Raw genomic sequence first — 20,211 nt, 5'->3', positions numbered from 1 at the left:
CGGGACCCCTATAATGACTGAATGTGGTGTGAATGTAGAACACAGTCTCGCTATCGTATCTCGGACTGCGACTTGGGTTCAAAGTTGCCTTCGAGCATTCAGTGGTGCTGCAGGTGAGGCGATTTGTTTTGATAGCAATGCAACCAACTTGTCTAAGGGCTCAGATAATGCTGGCTCTTAAATCTGCCGTATGGCTTCGGACAGTCCCGAGGATATAAGCGGCGTCCGCACAATGGCAGAGCTTGCCTAACGACTGTGCGATGTCACTATACGTAAATCACAGTAGAATTGAGCAGGTGCCCCACATTCACCAAGTCCTGAAGAGATCTTCTACCCGCATAAGGTCGAAACGTCGTCGACAACTTTTAAAAGAAGCGGACCGTTCTTGAAAATAAGTTGCCGCTATTGGGTAACTTTTTGCATTTATTTGGAAATTAATATACAGGACGATTCTTCCCTTTGCAAAAAACAAATCCATGTTAGGAACCTCATGTCATTATTTTCATTATGATTTGTTGGAATATGGTTAGTTTTTTGGCGAGAATCTGTTCACTTGGGACACAATCACACTGTTTTGAAATTGTATAAATGTATATAAATGTATGAATTGTTTAGATGTGTATCTAATTTTTGCTGGTATTTAATATATTCGTCCAGTGCATATACCACTTACTTGCCTTTCATCTTTTTTATATCACCCAGAATGCCATTGTGCATTTCTACTATTATAACTTGTTAAATATTTACCCACAGGAACCTTTATTCTCTAGGGCAGTGGTCCCTAACCTGTGCTCTGTGGACCCCTGGGTTTCACAGCTCTTATTTGGGGGCTCTGTAGACCCATATGACGTCTAACCAATATTTTATATCAATAATCATAGGCATTTGCGCTACATAACTGTATGAGGATGGTTTTTCTTACAAGGATAATAGTTTCATGGAGCAATAATACTGTGTGTTTGTGTTTAAAAAATAATCAAGAATTTTACAAATGTTTAGTCAGATGTTGATTTATAATTTTGAAAGGAGCTTGTGAATGCGCATAGTCACTGTTTGTATTCATATACGTCCAACCTGAAATACCAATCAGTTTCTGACAAAAAATATTTTTGAATTGCCTATGAATTTCTATAAAACAACACACAACTACACATTGAGGGGACCCATGTCCTACCCTCACCGCCAACTTCTCATTTTGTCCTAGGCAGATTGCGCAAAATGCCTTTCCAGGCTGCACATTCTCCCATCCACTGCTTAATTTGAGCAGGCATTTAGAGACTTGAAGCACTGAATTGCATTGTATTGGCACTAGGACATGCCTATACATTTCAGCTGAGCTTAAATACTGCCATAGGCAGAGTGCAGCTTCCCAGTAAGCAGTGTGTCCTTCAGCTTTTATTCAATCACTTTCCTTTTCACCTTTTGACACAATTCCTCTCCCTGTTCTTTACCTTTGTCTGTACCCAGCTTGATCACTACTGTGTTTCTGTCAGAGGTTAGTGTCAATTAATTTACTATTTCTGCCCCATTACCTTTGCTGAGAGTTGTGATTTCATATGAATTCCTTTCAGCATGTGACTATGACTTGGGTCTTATGCCAGTGTTTAGCAGATCAAATATCAAAGCATTTAGTTGCAGAGGAAAGTAGATGTTCAAAGTGCATATAGTGTGTACTTGTTTGTGTATGTTTTGTAAATTATTATTGAGCTATTGAGGTTCCGTGACAATTATAGTGGTATTTTCGACTCGTTCGAATATGGACGAGTTTGGTATCTATGAACCGCAAATGACGAGTTTAGTGGGTGTACGCGTTTTCGCTACGCTGTCCTGAACCGTTCGTCTTATTCGTGGGTTTCTTCATCTGAACCCACGGGTTCCATTTTAGATACGGCATCCATTTTGTCTCTTGCCCTCAAGTAGCCAGCGAACGGACACTGTCCGCTTCGTGACCCTGGGATTCCCAAGTTCTTGCGGAAGACACGTGTTCCTTTGAGGGTGTCTTTATGACGAGGGGGATGACACTGCAAAGGCAGATGGCCCCGCTCGAGGCTCATATTGCCGTGCCAGTCTATTGTTTCAGCCGTGCATTCATGACTCCTTTGATCCTGCAATCGTGTTTCCGATATCGCCCCCTACACCAATCTGCTGTCTATCTTTGTCTTCCTTCCACCTGTTTCTGTCTTCTCTCAAACTCGTTTACAGCCGGAATGGAATGTGCTTAATGTTGGGATAATGTACTTTTACAGTTGGGAACCGGCGATGCTACTGTAATTATGTTCTGGGATCCTGAATACATGAAAGCGACCCTTTTGAAGTTTACTGTGGGAACTGAGTTGTAACCTTTTGTTGTGCTATGACGAAAAACTGTATAAAAGGAGCGATCCACTATTGCAATTTGAAGCAGTCTCCTAGAACCTACACACGTTGTACTTCTTGTGACTTCTGTGTTCCCTGCAGTAAATAAACCTCGATCTTTGACGCCGAAGGAAGTGTCCCGTGTCTCTGTAATTTGTACGCCGGAACAGGTAACCCACGATGGTTTCAGGTGTTGTCCCCTGGCACCACTGGGCCTTAGAATAGCCCAGTCCTTCAGTATGTTGTATATTTATATTTTCTTCAATATGGCTATTTGGTGTCTGTAGTCCTTTCTTAGTGTTTCTATCCTCTAACCTAAGAGTGTTCTATCTGTGATGTGGATTCCAGCCTTGGCAGTTGATGGTCTGGTCAGCTGTGTGGTTTACTGCTCTGGTGTCTTATCTTTTGTAACTTAATAGGTCTATCTTAATATCCTGAACACGTGTCCTTCTGCTTACATAATCCATTTACAACAAGGTACAAACTGTAGAAATGGCTTGGCTGTCCCTGGATTCAAATTGTGATTCACTGTATCGTGCACATGTTTAAGGTTAAGAAACACTGCTCAAGGTTGTCAGAACTGTGGTCATAAATCATTAATCATTATGATTTGGTGCAAGGAGGGGGACATCCTTTCAAGCCTTCCCTTCCTACTGACTTTTGCAAATTAAATTTTGAGAGATGGAAAGTATTTTTTGACTCTCAGATTGCTGTGCTAGTTGTGTATTGTAACTTGCATTTTCACTTTGCAATGATTGTGAAATGAAGACTTTCTTACAACAAAAAATGCAGAGAACATTGTGCTCCAAGGTCTTTCTTTGTTCCTCTGGATGTCATGTTTCCAACTTGATTTGGATTTGTGTGTGCAAACAGGATTATGAATTATCCCCTGAATTCTTACCCCAATCTTAAGGGATACCATTATAAAAGGACCTAAAAAAACATACAGAAAAAGACCAGTACATGGACAGTACAGCAAGTGCTTTATACCATTCTCAAGGATGATTAAGACATGGGTTGAGCAAATACATTACCAGCTTTTTTATAGCAGGATACTACATCAGGAATGTTTGAATCATCTTTCACTCAAGCAGTCCTTTTTACTAAGATCGTGACGTAAAGCCCAAAAGGTTGGACTCTATTTTGAGTAGGAACTGACACCACCTTAGGTAACTGGTGTTGCCATATGCCCACTTTTATGCAAAATCATTGCCATGTCTTCAACTGTCAAATATGTTGTCTGCCCTTATCTTTCTAAGATCCATGAAAGTGTCAAGCATTCAGCTAAAGACTTAGATATAACACCTGATGTGACATCAGTCTGGGGCAAGTGTCTACTCATCACCATGCCAAGGTTAAATAAGGAAAAATACAGACAGATAGCTGAAATAGTGTAGTCTAAATTGACATTCATTCCCCTTACATTTTCATAAGGAAATGTTTGGGACGTACACCTTGACACACATAATCTATGTCAGACATTCCTAAACTTTTCTCTAAAATTTCAATCTCTGATAGGATTTACCATATAAGGATTGACACTTGACTCCTTCAGAGGAGAGATCCGTCACCCAGATTATCACACAAGACTCTGCCAGAGACAGTCCCAGCTACTGGCAGTGCACTTTAAAGACGCTGCATCTACCCTGATGCTGATAAGGCTGAGTCCCGGAGGAAGGCAGCTACTTCAGCACATGTTCGACTTTCACAGGGAGCACAGCCGTCATGCCTCTAATGGGCCACTTCCACGTTGAACTCAACTGATTAACTAAATATGGCATTCTGGGAAATAGTAAATGGCAAGTAAGTGGACATCCCTCATTGCTGATTCTTGAAGGCATTCTCTTCTCAAGTAGCACAATTTTAAATTAAACATAGTTCTTTAACTAGGATGCAAACAAGAAGATGTTTCAAAAGCTTTACAATGTACACCAAAGACGTAGGACCTTTTTGAAAAGCACAACAGGGCCCGCTCTGAGTCTCTAGTTTAGATGCACTTTTTATCTTGACATCTTTTTAAACTGTGACTTTTTACATGTTTTACACTTACAAGATAATGTACTGAGAAGTTATTATACATGAAGTTAATTTCTTAGTAAGTGTTATTATCATGTGTGTACACTCTGTACAAAGCTAGGCACATAGAAAGTGATGCCCTTGTATTTGGTTGTCTTGTTGGAGACAGTTCTAAGGCTCCAGACTAACCATGGCATCAGCACTGCACCTTTGACACAATGACATTGGAAAAGTGCTTTTATTACATAAAAGGCCTCTGCGATACATTTGGCGGAGGAGCACTTTTGCTTGGATTTTCCTTGAATGCAACGCCCTGTAGCTGAGATGCAGTCCTGCTGGCTTTCACCTCTATCCTGCAAAGGACGATAGTCTGTTCTACACAAGCTGTTCTCCTGAAAAATTATGCTCAGGTAATGGGGGGAGGGAGTTAAGGCTATCCCAGGTGAACCAGACCAACATTTTCTGATTGTATGTGTGAACTGCACTCCCACATTCTGAAACTTATTTTGTCCAGATACACAGTCCTACTTAATTTGTAGGAACCGTATAACACCCTCATTTCGAGAAGGTTAGAAAGAGTATAACGTTTTGTACAATCAGCTGGTAAACTCAATTTTATAAGGCTTTGGAATCTGGTTTACAACTGCAGTAATAGCACTGTATGGCATGGGACAGCTGTCCTCCTTAGTATTAGCACAATGCTAGTGGTGAGTTCAGATCATTACATATGAAAAACAGACAGAAACACTATTGCCCCAAGTTAATCCTATTTTAAACTTGATCCACTTTGAGAGCATGATTACTGCACACGGTAACTCAATAACCAATTTGTGGATTTTTCACAAATATTCCAAACTTCTTTAGATTTGGCCCAGGCTAGTGTATATGTAACATTAGGAAAAGGCTAGCCTGTGATCTAGGATCCTCTCAGGAACTATAAAGAGAGTAGACATACTCTTTTTCTGCATTCACTCAAATCTGCTTTTATATTCCAGAGCATCTTGATCCTGATGTTGAACTGCCCCTGTTACTTCACACAGGCACAGGTGTATCATATGCTACACTGTTACCAGGAGCACATTATGGACACAGGCATCCACCCATAGCAAGGAGTATGCCCTTTGAAGAAGCATGCCACTAGAAGAGGTAGAGGGTTTCATGCCCTGTTACTGAATATATGACACTCACAAGCTGGTAGAACCAGAGCATTAATATTGAACAAAGGACAACTGCTTTCTTTATAGTTCACTAGAGTCTCCAGTATTATTGTCTTCCTGTTTTCTATGTTAGGGAGAATCCATTGCAGTATCTTAAAGGTTATCCTCTCACTTCCATTTGTGTAGTTCGTTACGGTTTTGCAGAAAGGTTCTGGAATAACCTTTTACTGAATCAAGGAGCTTTTTCTTGCTGTTATCTTTTTCTCAGGAAAATAAAGGCCTTGCTTTTATTTGTAGTTTGAGTTCCGGCAGGTATTGAATAACATAACATAAAATATAAGATATACAGCTTTGCAAAAGGTGGCCTGTCTTCTATGTCTACAATGAGATATAGGTCTCAAAAAGTAGAAGAAATATGTTGATGTGCTCTCTTGGTGCAACAGGGCTTATAAAGTGAATAATTTGCACCAACGAATCCAAAGGTCAAGAAAAATTAGATTTTTCCATAATTGATTTGCACTTTCACCTAAAATTCACTCCTACCTTGAAACCATTTGTTACCCATGCGTATAGTATTCGCATGGAAAATGCAGCACCAAGGGTTCTGCTAATTGTACAAACCTTTAAAGAGGGAAGAAACACTAAATCATACTCACATTCCCGTACGACCACCATACTGAAAATCAGTGTGTCTGCATTATTAGCTGTAGTCAACTAACGCAATAGCAAATAGTCAGTTATATGTGATTCTAACTAAACCTTGTTGAATGCAAGCATATGAATTTATTAACTATGTAGTAGCATTGCAGAGGCTTGGTGAGTATTTTGGTTGATCCAAATGTGAATATTCCTTATTGTACCGAAAGGATAACAATAAAAGCGGACACTGTGTTGTGCCACCGATGGAAGAGAAGGGTGAGGTTAAACTCATTGAGACATTCAATAAAGAAGGTGTAATGGACCCACCTCCACATGCAGAGCAGCTTGTATCACTGTATAATGTTAATTTTCAGATGAGGAGAGTGAGAGTGGCAGTAACCCTGTCGCCTCATGCTCAAAGGTAGGACTGCAGGAGATAATCACACACATGACATGACATGCACAATCACCAAAGGAATGAAAGAGAATTTACAGAGGGGTGTAGGAGAAGATATAGTGAATGAGTTGGCGTGTATATTCAGAAAATGTATAAAGAGAGAAAATCAAACTGACACACAGGGCATAAGGTATGAGTTGTTAAAAAATTGAGAAGAAGGAGTAAAGAACAAAACAAATTTAGAGTGAGATAGTTATTATAGTAGCTGCAGTTTGTGGTGAGAAGTGCTGGTCCTGCTTGGTGCACGATCAGCATGCCACTGCTGCTTTGTTAGTACAATTAACTCCAAGCTGTATCGCCTTGCCTTGAAAGATGAGAAATTCCATGGGGTTTCATTCCTTATGAGGTAGACTGCCAGCACAATGAATACAACTGTGGACAACAACCCCCAAGAAGAAGCAGTGCCTTAAGTAACCGCTGCCTGTGGACACTTGCTGGTTGTCCTGTTCTGAAAAGTGCTGCTGGTATTAGAGCCTCGGTCAGATCAGCCCTGCACACCCCAGCATTAGCCCTACTTTCCCCACTTCAGCAGACAGAGAAGGAGCCTTTCAACACTACTGCTCGTTACATCTTCATCACTGAGGTTCCATAATGAGCTAGAGAGCCAGCATCCTTTAAAGATGATAGAGCGCACATGTGGCACTCGTTAACGCTATGTTGAGAGAATTAGAGCTGTGGCATTTACTGTATTTCATAGGGAGAAGTTAACAGGAAATGAGCAAAATGATGGGCCTAGTCACATTGTTTTGTACTGGGTAATGGTATGTTTTGTACTCAAATTGGTGGGTACGGCCTCCACCGGAGGTGGTTTTGTGAAGACCAGCCTTAACCGTCAGCACAGAGAGATTAAACATGAATGACTAAATAACAGCAATGCATTTACACAACTCAGGGATATAGCATTCGGTACTTCGTTGCAGTAATGGCATGGAGTCAGATCCATTGATCATGAGGCACTAATAGTCCACCACCATACCAGCTCCTCTCTAATCACTTGGTCATTATATCTTTGCCTTTGACCCAGTAGAGCACTCTGATGCTTTTTGACAAGGTTCCTGCTCTACAAGTACCATAGACACATACATTGATCATGACTGATCATTTCATAAAGTTTGAGAGAGTTAACCATATAGTTTGTGTTGCCTCATTACCTCTACTCCTGCTATTCACATCCCCATTCAAACACCAGTGCAGTGCATTGAATTTCACAGCACTTGAGGGCATGCATCTGCTGTGCAAATAACTGCCTTTTTCGAATTTCACACTTTGATATTTTAACCCAAAGTTTCACAACTCTAACTGCCATCAATAATGGCACAATTTAAACCACTTTTAAGAATAAGGTACTAGGGGCCATATTATCAAGAAATGGTGATAAATTATCGCCGCTTTTATCGGCAGGAAACTGCCGCTAAAGCGGCGATAACGGGCTTGACAATATGCCCTTGTGAATTCCCATAGAAGTCCATGTTCTGGTGTTAACATGGGCTTCTATGGGAATTCACAAGGGCATATTATCAAGCCCATTATCGCTGCTTTAGCGGCAGTTTCCTGCCGATAAAAGTGGCAATAATGTATCGCCCTTTCTTGATAATATGGCCCTGAGAGTTCTTCTAAAAGGTCATACAGTCAATGTCACAATAAAGTTACGATATAGATTTCATTTTTGGAACATGACAGAGCTATTAGCGTAAATAATTTATTAGAGTGTTCAAATGTTTTTGTATTTCCGAGAACATCCCCTGAACTTAGTTTTATTTTGCAGACTCTTTCAAAGACATATTAAATCACAGACCCTCCAGTTGTGACCTACCTTAGAATAAACACCTTTCGACTCTTAGCTAACAAGAATGGAACCATGAGCCATAATGACAAAATGAAGGAATACATTATGTGAAAATTAAAAATACTATTCTGTGATACTCCCTAATCACCATTGTGTTCACTTTTCTCCCCAGAAATAATGGGGCAGTCTACAGATTTGCTCTGATGAACCTTATTTTCAAGTTGGCTGATCTACACATTTTGGATCAGTCTGTTTGGTGGATTCTGGATGTGGATTGCTCTTCAAGACTTTAATGCAACTTTTATATCCTCAGATGTTTGTTTACTGGTTTGATATTTTTGCATAAGTGTATTCTCTGTCACGTAAGCCACACACTATGGTAGTAAAACGGGTGAGCTGTTGTATGGTACATTGGCAAACAGGATGATGTATTTTACGATGGTTGCCACTGGACCCCATTGGCACTCATTTTGGCAGGTTATTTATGCTGTGTAAACTGTGAAAGACAGTTGCAGCTCTCCTTTAACAACACTAATTGGCTGTCTGGCTTTGCTGCTAGAGAGAGAGCGAGAAAGAATATTGAGATTATGTGACTGTGAATGTAGTGAGTGGGAAGGGTGCTCAGCAAAACCAACTTGAAAATGGGCCCCAGATAGGCCCTATCTTTCTGATCCTCAACTTTACAAGCAAACACATTGATTTATTTCTCAACAATGGGTGCATCAAACCTTCAGGCAGTCCAAGTCAATGATGCATTCACTGTTAATTTCACACATTTTACTTCACATTTAACTGTGCACATGTCCCTATTTCCTAAGAGCGTTTTCTTTACCCAAGTGTGGTAATTCTGCATTTTTTCTCTTTCTGAAATATATTAGAAGCCCATGCTGCAAACTGAGTTGCCTCTGGTAGTCGATGATTTCAGGAAGTGGATGGGTGTCCACAACAGCACGACTGAGAGTTGAGGATAAATGCAGTGTGAGGTTCTGAGAGAGCCAGTATTTGGCCCTAAATCTTTAGTTCTCTCCAAGATAATTTGTTTACTGTTAGTAGGCTTGGAGCCTTCCCATTAGTTACCATTGGTGGGCTTCAAAGCCACTCTCAATTGCTTGCTTCCTGCTAGACACTTCTGCGGTCTGCACTTCCCCCTTCTTGCGAAGTCACCCTCCCCTAGAGCATGGCCCAAGTACTTTTCTCCTTGCACTGCTCACACTTTTGGGACCTATTTTTTCTTTTTGTTGAGCCACTCTACAGAGTGTATCTTTCTTAGCTGACTTTTTCATTTACTTTTTGTTTTAGGCTTGCCAACTTGAATGTGTCTCTCCCGTAAGTACTCGCTATCTGTAAACAGGCCTTTAAATCTCGTTCTTATCTTGTCTCATTTGCTGTACATTCAAATACAAACGTCAAATAAGACAGAGGTCAAATGTCAGGCTTGGTATTCTGAGGGAACTTTGTGTTTATTTTTCTTTTGCTGACTTCAAAGCAAAAGAATGTATGCGACAATCTTCCTATTGAGTTCCTATGAAAGAGGATAGGCTGTATAATGGTATATTTTTAGGCACACAATACACATGAACTGTGCTGATATTTCGGAATACATCAGAATGAGAACAGTAGAAATTAAGTACTTTTTTGTAATTCTGAAGGGTGGTGGAAATAAATGTATTAATACATTATCATTTGTGTGCATCAAAAACAAATGTCTATGCAAATGTAATGCCCATTTTCGATTTTCATTTGGAAATGTGTTGTCTGTAATGGAAGTGCACTACCACACCATGCATCTTTCACACTATGTAACTCGACTTTACACTACTCTCTACCAAAATCTACACTTTTTCACTCTACAGCACTCTGCTCCACTCTATGCCCTTCCACTCTACGCCATGCCATGCCACTCCACTCCAGTCCACGACTCTCCACTATAAGACACTCTATGACATGGCTTGTTACTTCACTCTACACTCCTCCTATCTACGTCCCTCCTCTCTACACCCCTCCACTCCATTCTATCCCACTGTACTACAATGTACCCCAACCCAATCTATCCCACTCCACTTCACTACAGTCTACCCCACTCCACTGCAATCTACCATTGCAATCTACCATACTCTCATCCCCCATCTACTCCAATCCATCCAATCTACTCCACTCCACTGTACCACACTTCACCCTTATCGACCCCACCCCACTCTTTTATACTCCAGGCTACCCAACTCTTCTCCACTGCAATCTACCCCACTCTTCTCCAATCCAATCTACCCCACTCTACTCTATTCCAATCTACCCAACTCTGTGCTACTCCAATCTACCCTATTCTACTCCACTCCAATCTACCTTATTCCACTCTACCCCAATCTCTTCCACTCCACTCCACTCTACCCTAGTCCACTCCACCCAATCTACCCAACTGTACTGCACTCTAATCTAGCTCATGCCACTCTATTCCACTCTCCCAATGTAACATGATCCATTCTACTCCAGTCTGCCCCAATCCACTTCAGTCTATACCACTCTAATCTACCACATTCTACTCCAATCTAACCCACTCCTCCCCAATTTTCCACACTCCAATCTAGCCCAATCTACTCCACTACAATATACTTCACATCAATCTACTGCACTTCACACCACTCCACACCACTCCACTCCACTCGAACATACCCTTCTCTACTCCACTCTAAACTCCGCACTCCAATCTACCCCAGTCTACCCCACTGCACTCCATTCCATTCTACCCTACTAATACACACAATCTACCCCACTCCAAGTACCCCGCTCCACTTCAATCTACCCCACTCCGACCTATCCCACTCCATTCCAATCTACCCAACTTTAATCCACCCAATCTACCCCACTCCAAATACCCCATTCCACTCTACTCTGCCGCACTCCACCCGCCCCACTCCACTTCACTCCACTCCTAACAAACCCAATCCACCTGACTCCACTCTTTCCAATCTACTACATTACAATGTATCCCAATATACCTTGCTTCACTCTACCCCAATCTACCAAACTCCTATCTAACCCATTCCACCCAAACTACTCTTATCTAATCCAATCCACCCATATTTACCCCACTCCACTCCAATCTACCCACCCCATTCCACTCCAATCTACCCCCACTCTACTACAATCTACCCCACTCCACTACAATCTATCTGACCACACACCAATCTACCCCACTCCACTACAATCTACCTCTTACTTCTCCACCCAATCTAACCCACTCTTCACCAGTACAGTCTACCCTACTCAACCCTGCATCATTCTACCTCACTGTACCCCAATGTACCCACTACAATCTACTCCAATCCACACTATTCTAATCTACCCCACTTTACTATAAACCAGTCTACCCCACTCCATGCTACAATGCTACCTCAATCTACCCACGCTACTCTGAAACTAACCTATCCCGCCCCATGCTACCCCAGTCTACCCCACTCCATGCTACTCAAATCCTTTCCATTCCACTCTATCCCAAATCTATACTACCTGATTAACTGGAAAAACAAGATGCTTAACACTCCTTTAAGAATCATATAGGTTAATTGGTAGAACAGACAAAATGAGTTGACATGTCAACGTTTCAGTCTATTGCATAAATGATCTATAAGACCATCTTCAGGACATTGCAATTCCTATGAAGAATGCAGACCCATCAGGCAAGAGAAATATTTACAAATGCTACCTATTATTGAATGGACCTTGTCAAAAAAAGAAAATATACCCACATATTTGTGAAAAAGTGAAATTACATTTAATAATGTTTGTGAAAAGAAAATAAAGACCATTTGTGCCACAGAGTGACCCAGAATTGGAAAGGAGAACTACATCACCAACTTTCATGGGATAGGTCCTTCACCTTTGTGTTGGTTGGTTTAATAGTGAAATCATACTGGTAATATTTCCATCACTAGTCTTATTAATGGTTGGTAGCTGAATCAATACAACCTATAATGATCCAAAATGTTTGTTTAGATTGTAGTCTAGAAAAATTCTGGTTTATTAATACTATAATTTTAAGGTAAAAATATCAGTAATTATGGTTAAAAAAACAGTGTTTTCAGGACACTGGAGATTTGTTGAAACATCAAGATTGGCAACCTGATAATTGGCAATCAAATCCTTGTAGAGTTTCTACTGGAAGAATGACTAAATGAAGTTAGTCTAAGATTTACTCTCATCGAATACAGAATTAAGCAAAGTATCCAAACGAAAAATGTTGATCTTACTTCTCATCATCTTAAACAGGGTGTATTTAACAAGGTTTATTAAACTAGACAAAACCTGAGGGACAAGAGGTATAGTCTTGGTTCTCATAGCCGATCCAAAGTTGGTTTATATGTCCTGATGTAAGTGAATCAATATGTGTAAGCTAAAAAAAAGTCATTAAATATATATGAAAAAAGTAAACGTCTTACTCAAATTGTCCAAAGCATATTCTTGCCAGTATGTTGTAAAACCAATTTCTATTTCGAGTGGTATTTAATTAATTCTGTCATGAGGATGCAACAAAACAATGAAAGACGGAATTAACTTTGATGTTTAAAATGTGGGTAGTATTGTTTTCACCCAAATCAAAGGCCGTGATTTAAATTTACTTGTTTCTTTTGGAATGCTGTACTCCATGGTTTGGTGATTCGGGCATGGACACTGTCAGTGGGACAGCCTCAGCTCTCACCGGTTCCTTGGCACTGCCCTGTTCAGGATCAGTGGGGCCTGCTGGTAGTTCTCTTCCCTCTTAGGCTTCCCTGCAATTGATCCGAAATGTGCCAAACTCTCTCCAGGAGCAGGTAGTCAGTTTATTTCACCTTTCATTGCCACATTGACAGGTGGCTATCTGACAGCATGAGGTGGTGGTGGCAGGTGATCATCAGGGGGTGTGCAGCACTCCCTGGACCCACCTCAGCTTTCCTTTACAGCCACAGGAGCTTATTTATGAGCCCTTGCGTCACTTTTGCACTGCCGGTGTGTCACTTTTTGTGACCCACCAGCGGCGTAAGAAATGTGCAGTGTTGGTTATATTTACAAAGTGATGCATCAACGTAGATGCGTCACTTTGTAAACCCCTGTGCCACATTATACCTGCGCCAGGTATAATGTATGCAGGGTGGGTGTTCCGAAGCAAGTAAGCCTCATAGAAGTGACTCAGTGAAATCTATGAGATTTCACTGCGCCACTTCTAGTACGCAAATGCGTCAATATCTTACACCTGTCTCACAGTAGGCATAAGACTGAGGCAGGCACATTTGAAATGGGGCTTGCCCATCAGAAATGACCCATTGCTGATGTGACACACTCCTGCAATGCGTCATTTTTGCGCCTACAGATACGTCAGAAATACTGACGTATCTGAAACTCCTTGCGACATGATGCGTCATACTGTAAATATGACGCATATAGCATCAACGGATGCAAGACCTTAAATCTAAACCAATAGACTAAATGTACCAAAGAGAACTATATCAAATTCTTTTTAATATTACAAAATGGTATCAGATAAAATGACAATAAAGCAGATTGTTACTAAGATGCTATGTGAAAAAACATACAGTATATAAAACAACGTGTGAAACAATACAGATAAAGAGATTTGTTTGACAAAGAGAGGTTGAACTGATTATATGATAGCTAGTGAACATAAGGCAACATAAAACCTGAAATTACAATGACACAATGGCAATAAATATGTACAATGTAGAACAACACAATGAAATGGTTTATAAAAACAAACAATGGTGGTTCTTTAATGTGTACTGCGTACAATCCACACTGAAGGAAGGAAGGGCCAAGAATTGCCACAGCTCGATCTTCTTAGCCAGTCCACACTTCTAGCTGGATATCTCAATGTGAGTACTAATGATGAATGTCACTGTCCTTGCCAGCTGGTTGGCATTCTCCACTTATTGTGGCATGCCACGTCCTCAGTGCCTTGGTCGCTGCCCTCCTGGAAGAGGAGCCGAGGTGCTCCAGAATCCACCTACACATGTTGATTCTACTCAAAGCCTATGTAAAGTACTGGGCCCTAGGCCCACATACTAAGACAAATATTGAGATGGACACTAGTGTGGGGAATACATAACTGGCCCAGGGCACTTGCACATGGCCCCTTTTTTTAGCAGGGTCACCTAACTGGGGACACCTATGTTGGATGGGTGTTAGCACTTCCCCAGGGAGGGGCTCCTGCATAACGGGTCCAGCAGTACACTACAACTATCACAAAATAACACAGTTCTGGGAATGGCAGCTAATGGATGTTTTAGTGGCAATGCTGTACTATGTTTCTTCTGTCTGCTGCCAGAGGTTAGTGGTTGAGACTGCTGTCAAAGAGGAACATTACATGTTAGAGTAATTGCCATTGTGTTTCAGTGATGTCTCCTTCATGTTGAGCAGGACATCTGGCTCCGAGGTACAGGGCCAATTAAATTAAATGTTGTATGACTCAGGCAACAGACTAGCCATACGATGGGGTGACCCTGGGGTCCCCCGGGTGGCCGAGTTAATGCAGGATGTAGCTTACTGCCAAGAGCAGCTGGCGGCATTCTGGGACCTAATGCAGAGGGCATCCCCCTGCGGCATATCTGGGAACCTTTTACCACCTGGCTAAGGGGACAAATACAGATGTTCTGGATGCTAATAGCCCAACTTAAGTCAACTCGCCATGGCTTTATTAACCCCTTTCCAACTTGTCCGTATGTGGGTGTACTCCTTGCACTTCGGTGCCGGCCAAGTCTAAGCTTAGGGGCTGGGGTCATGCAGTGCACTATTTCTCCCTCTTAAATGTACTGGCCTATAATCTCTTTGTCTCTTCGGCCCACAGCTGACACTGCTATTTCACCGTCAATAAGCCTACAAGAGCTATTTTCATGTGATGTATAGATGTACCTGCTGTGTTATTGGTAGGATAATCTGTGACGGAGCAATGTACCTGACAATCTTTAACGCTGATACTCCATCCTACTATGACAATTTTGTTCGAAATTAAGCTGTACAGTACTCAAATGTGTATGCACTTATGTTACATGTATGCACCTACACCGTCACCAAATGTTATTTTATGAGTGCTTGTAAGTGCACTATCACCCGTGAAGGTATCCTGGTGCTCAGCTGGTGTGTGCGCCCAGCCCTGCTTATGGTAGTCTGGTTAAATGAAAAGTGAGGTCTTCAACTCCTTTCAAATTCAAGAAGAGAGGAGGAGGCTCTGATATAGAGTGGGAGGTCTCTCCATACTTTCGGAGCGATGTAAGACAATAATTGACCTGCTCTGGATTGGTATATGCGTGGGCTGTTGAGTCCTGCAGAGGTGGGGTGTCTGCCTTCTAGGTAGAAGGAAATGCACCTTTACCAACAGATGGGGCCTGAATGTAGGGCCATGAATGTGTATGTGGAAGTTTGAAATCAGGGTGTTTGTGAATCAGGAGCCAGTGTTGTTCCCTGAGGTGTACTGTAATGTGGGTCCAATGTGGGAGGTTGGTGATGAGTCTGGCTACTGACTTCTGGATGGTTTCTAGTCTTCTAGTAAGTTGCTTCATGATCCCAGCATGGAGGATGCTTCCATAGTCCAACTTGCTGGTGACTAGAACATGAGTAGCAGGTTTTTTAGTGTTGCTTGGGAGGCATTTGAAGATCTTCCTCCATATCTTCAGGGTGTGAATGCAGGATGCAGTGATGACATTGACTTGTGCAGTCATGTCCAGTTTTCTGTTGATGATTATCAGGAGGTTCCTGCTGTGGGTTCTGGGTGTGGGTCTGACTTCAGCCAGCCACCGATTAGAGTGCCATGGTGTGTTATTTTTGCTGAAGATCCACACTTCTTTCTTGTCAGTGTTGAGACAGTTAGCTTTCTTCTAGTTAGCAACTTTAGTCATGCAGGTGGTAAACTTGATTCATGTGTTGGAGGTCTTGTCTGAGTCGATATGAGAGTATGAGTTGTGACATCTACGTAGGAGTGGATGTTTATGTTTTTTGCGTGGATGACGTTGGCCAGAGGGAGCATGTATGTGTTTAAGAGAGTGGGGCTGAGCAATGAGGCTCTCTGCAGATAAGTATGTGGACTTCAAAGGAGTAAGGTGCCAGGCTGAAAACTTGTTTGTGATCCTTTTGGAAGGAGCAGATCCCAGTCTCATGCAGGCACCTGATGAGGATGGGGTGTGAGACAGTGTCAAATGCTGCAGAGAGTTCCAGGAGAATAAGGGCTGTAATGTCTCCTCTATCAAGGACCGTGCAGATGTCGACTGTAGAGGTGATAAGCAGTGATTTTAAACTGTGGTTGGGCCTGAAACCGGACCGTGTGGCATAGATGAGTTGTGGTTAATAAGGGGGACAGTGAGATGTCATTTGATTAGTTTCTCTAAGACCTGTGAGTGGTATGTTAGGAGAGAGATGGTTCTGTAGTTGGAAATCATGGCTGGGTTAGCGGATGGTTTCTTGAGTGGCTTTGGCATGTTTCCATGTGTCTGGGAATGAGGCTAAGTCGATGGAGGCTTCCTAGCACACGTAGTATATTAATGTCTCTTTTCAGTATGTCAGTGTTTCCATCGTTCATCAATCTTGCATTCATAAATGATTCTTGTTCATAGGGTCCGGTAGATTCTTTTGAAGTTTTATTCCTGGAATTTCAGAGCCAACACGTCTTTCGTCGTACTGGGAATGTAACCCATGACTTTCTCAAGGCTGCATATGTAAAAGAAAAGAACATACAGTATTGTTTTAGGACTTAATACAAAGTCTCACTGTTTTAGTGTTAAATAATCATACTGGTGTAGTTAGTTGTTGTCAGCACTAAGCCATAGATATGCATTATACTGTGAATGGAAGGTCTTAGATGGTGGTTAGACGCTTATATAAGTTCATAAAAATGTGCAAATATTCATATATTGACAATTAATTTGTATTTGTTGTTTAACACATAATGTACCTATGTTTTCAGTAGGTCTATGAACTCATTGTAAAACGGAGAGACCAAGTGCTGTATAAACATTGTCTGTGATTGGTGCTTCATACTATAAACTTTACGTGTTTGGGACGTGATATTATTTCAGTGGAAAATTAATGGTTACATGGGTGTAGGTTCTTTTCTTTTACATATGCAGCCTTGAGAAAGCCGTGGGTTACATTCCCAATACGACGAAACACGTGTTGGCTGTGAAATTCCAGGAATAAAACTTCAGAAGAATCTACCGGACCCTATGAACAAGAATCATTTATGAATGCAAGATTGATGAATGATGGAAACACTGATATACTGAAAAGAGACATTAATATACTACGTGTGCTAGGCCTTTGCCAAACTCAAAGAAGGTTGTGGTTCTCTTTACCCTATCGCACCATTTAACTAACTGAACATTCCATACTAAGTGTGATATTCTAATTGGCACCATAAAACCTAAAACAATTCCACTAGCCGAGCATTCCTGTTAAGTCGATGGAGGCATTGCAGATGGTTTTAGTGCTTCGCTAATTGGTAGGAGTCCTTTGGTGAAGGCATGATGGCGGAAATTGTCAAATGGAATCTCCGAATGGATGGTATTCATGGTAGGAGCAATTTCGATGATGGTGTAGCAAGGACAGGATTCATTAATTAGCTATGGTGGGAGGTTGAGTTGAGACAGTGAAGGTGTCTGGTTGAGGGTAGAGGTTGTTGTATATGGAGGTGATTTTGTTACAGAAGAATTATGAGAGCTTGTTGCAAAGGTCTTGTGAGGGAGCAATATTGCTGGAGGTGGCAGGAAGCACTGTAAAATCTTTGACGATGGCAAAGATTTCCTTGCTGCCGTCAGTGCTGGCATTGATGTGATCTACAAGAGCTTTGTGCCTGGTGTTTGGTATCTGCTGGGGGTAGCGTCTTAGGACTGATTTTGAAGATGTTTTTATGTGTGGTGCCACAACGTGTTCTCCATTTGCAATCCAGTTGCATGTAATGGCTTTTCGTCAGCCTAAGTCAGTGGCTTAACAAAACCTTAGATATTCCACCCAGCAAGAAATTATGAGGGTGCCCCCAACAATGCCCATCCCCTTGCAGTCACCAACCACCCTGTTGTGTTCATTTTTGTATTATAATATTATTATTACTTTTTGTTAACACTGAGTGTATATTCTTCTCACTGATTCTTAAACAGGGGAGTAGGTTTGTAAGGGATGTGCTGATGCAAATGAAATCTAATCACCAAAAGATGAAGATTAAGTGGGTCATTTAAATTTGGGCTAAGTGATTCAATCTACCATAAATTCATGGAGCCCCCATTCCATGAGACTGGAAGCTCTCCTTTCAATTTAAGGCCTTAATCTGAGTTTCAGGAGTAACGCCTTCCAAAAGTTGAGCCCTAGTCTGCCAGCAGCATATCATGTGCGGTCTACTACCACAGGGTCCCAGCTGTCAATATATCAGGGAGGTCAGACCTATTTTATGTTGGTTTTTCGATTCAAACCACTGTCAGGATCTGCCATGACAGACAGAGAAAATAAACATTGACCTCCACTTGCAGGAAAAAAACTCATTGTATGTGGAATCCTTCGCTTTTTGGGGGGTTTTCAGAAACAAGTGGATGTCTATTGAAGTCACTGTTTTAGGTGGACTCAGCCACCATTGATGACATACCCATTCTGTAATGATTCAGAAAAGGCAGGATTAAGGAGTAGGTATTGTTTATGACTAATCTAGAGCTGCCAAGCTCCTCCTCCTTGACAACAAACAGGCGGAACCAACCAGACAGCTTGTCATGGGCAAAAAAACACATAATTTATTCTTACACATTGTTATTCTTTATCTTTTATATAAAATGAATTTATTATTTTTAATCTGTAAAGGAGAGCAAATAATTGTGTTCTGAGTACTGAGTAAATATCACTGGCACCAGCTATTCTCACCTACTTCAATTGGAAGCCCTGGTGATGGGCAGCTGTGCGCTTTACAAGTATCCTACTTGCAATGTGTAAATAGATACTTAGATCATAGGCGCCAGAACTAAAGTTATGAGGTTTGCAGTGGAATTGCATTTTATCATGTGGGCAGTTAATAGTAATATTTAAAATATTATTTAAATATCTTCACCATAGCGGCCTTTTTTGCAATGTATTTGTTTATCCTGCCTACTTGTACTTATCTCTTAGGATTTTAAAGTAATTGAATATGCACTTCTGATGACACAGTTATATTGTCTGTCACTGATGAGGAATTATTTAAGAGTTTAGCATTACCAGCTGTAGTTAGACCTAGGGTAGTGCGGTGAGGTTACATAGGCCCCGGGCACAAACACTTCCAATTTTCATGCTCTTGTATTCAGTGCCCTGGACGTAATGGTTACGTCCACGTCAGAGGTGCTGCTGTGCCGAGGATGTAACCATTACGTCCTGGCACCTGCTCATGGGGGAACCACAGGATCTACCCAGTGGACCACCCACCTAGAAGCCCCCACCAAGGATGGCAGCGGAAATGCTTCTGCTGCCATCCCCAACCTCCTCCCTCGGCAATGTGATTACGTGGCGTGCTCACCACACGCCGACGTCATCATAGGCTGTAGGGACTTTCTGGGATCCATTTGCTTCCAGGGCATCCAGAGAGAGGATGCCAATCGGGTGAGTCCTTCTCAGGGGGAAAGGGCTGTTGTGGGGAAAACAGAAACAGGGGAAGAGGAAAGAGTTTTTGCTTGCCCCCTCTGCCTGTTTTGAATCGTAGGTAAGCCCCCTGATTGTGGACCAGGAATCCTTACACTAGACCACCAGTGTTTTTTCTATATGTTGTTGGGGAGGCAAGGCATGTTTAGCCATTGTTAACCCCCCAGGGGTTGATT

General features: G+C 41.7%; 1 long non-coding RNA gene across 1 annotated transcript in view; it reads right to left on the bottom strand.

The window, feature by feature from the left end:
• Positions 1-20,211, bottom strand: part of LOC147698912 (uncharacterized) — a 776,736-nt gene that overhangs the window by 549,689 nt on the left and 206,836 nt on the right. The window lies entirely within an intron of this gene.

This window comes from Lissotriton vulgaris, chromosome 8 (assembly GCF_964263255.1).
Source record: "Lissotriton vulgaris chromosome 8, aLisVul1.2, whole genome shotgun sequence".
NCBI lineage: Eukaryota > Metazoa > Chordata > Amphibia > Caudata > Salamandridae > Lissotriton > Lissotriton vulgaris.
Note: the sequence above shows the minus strand (reverse complement) of the source record. Positions and strands in the feature narration are given on the sequence as shown.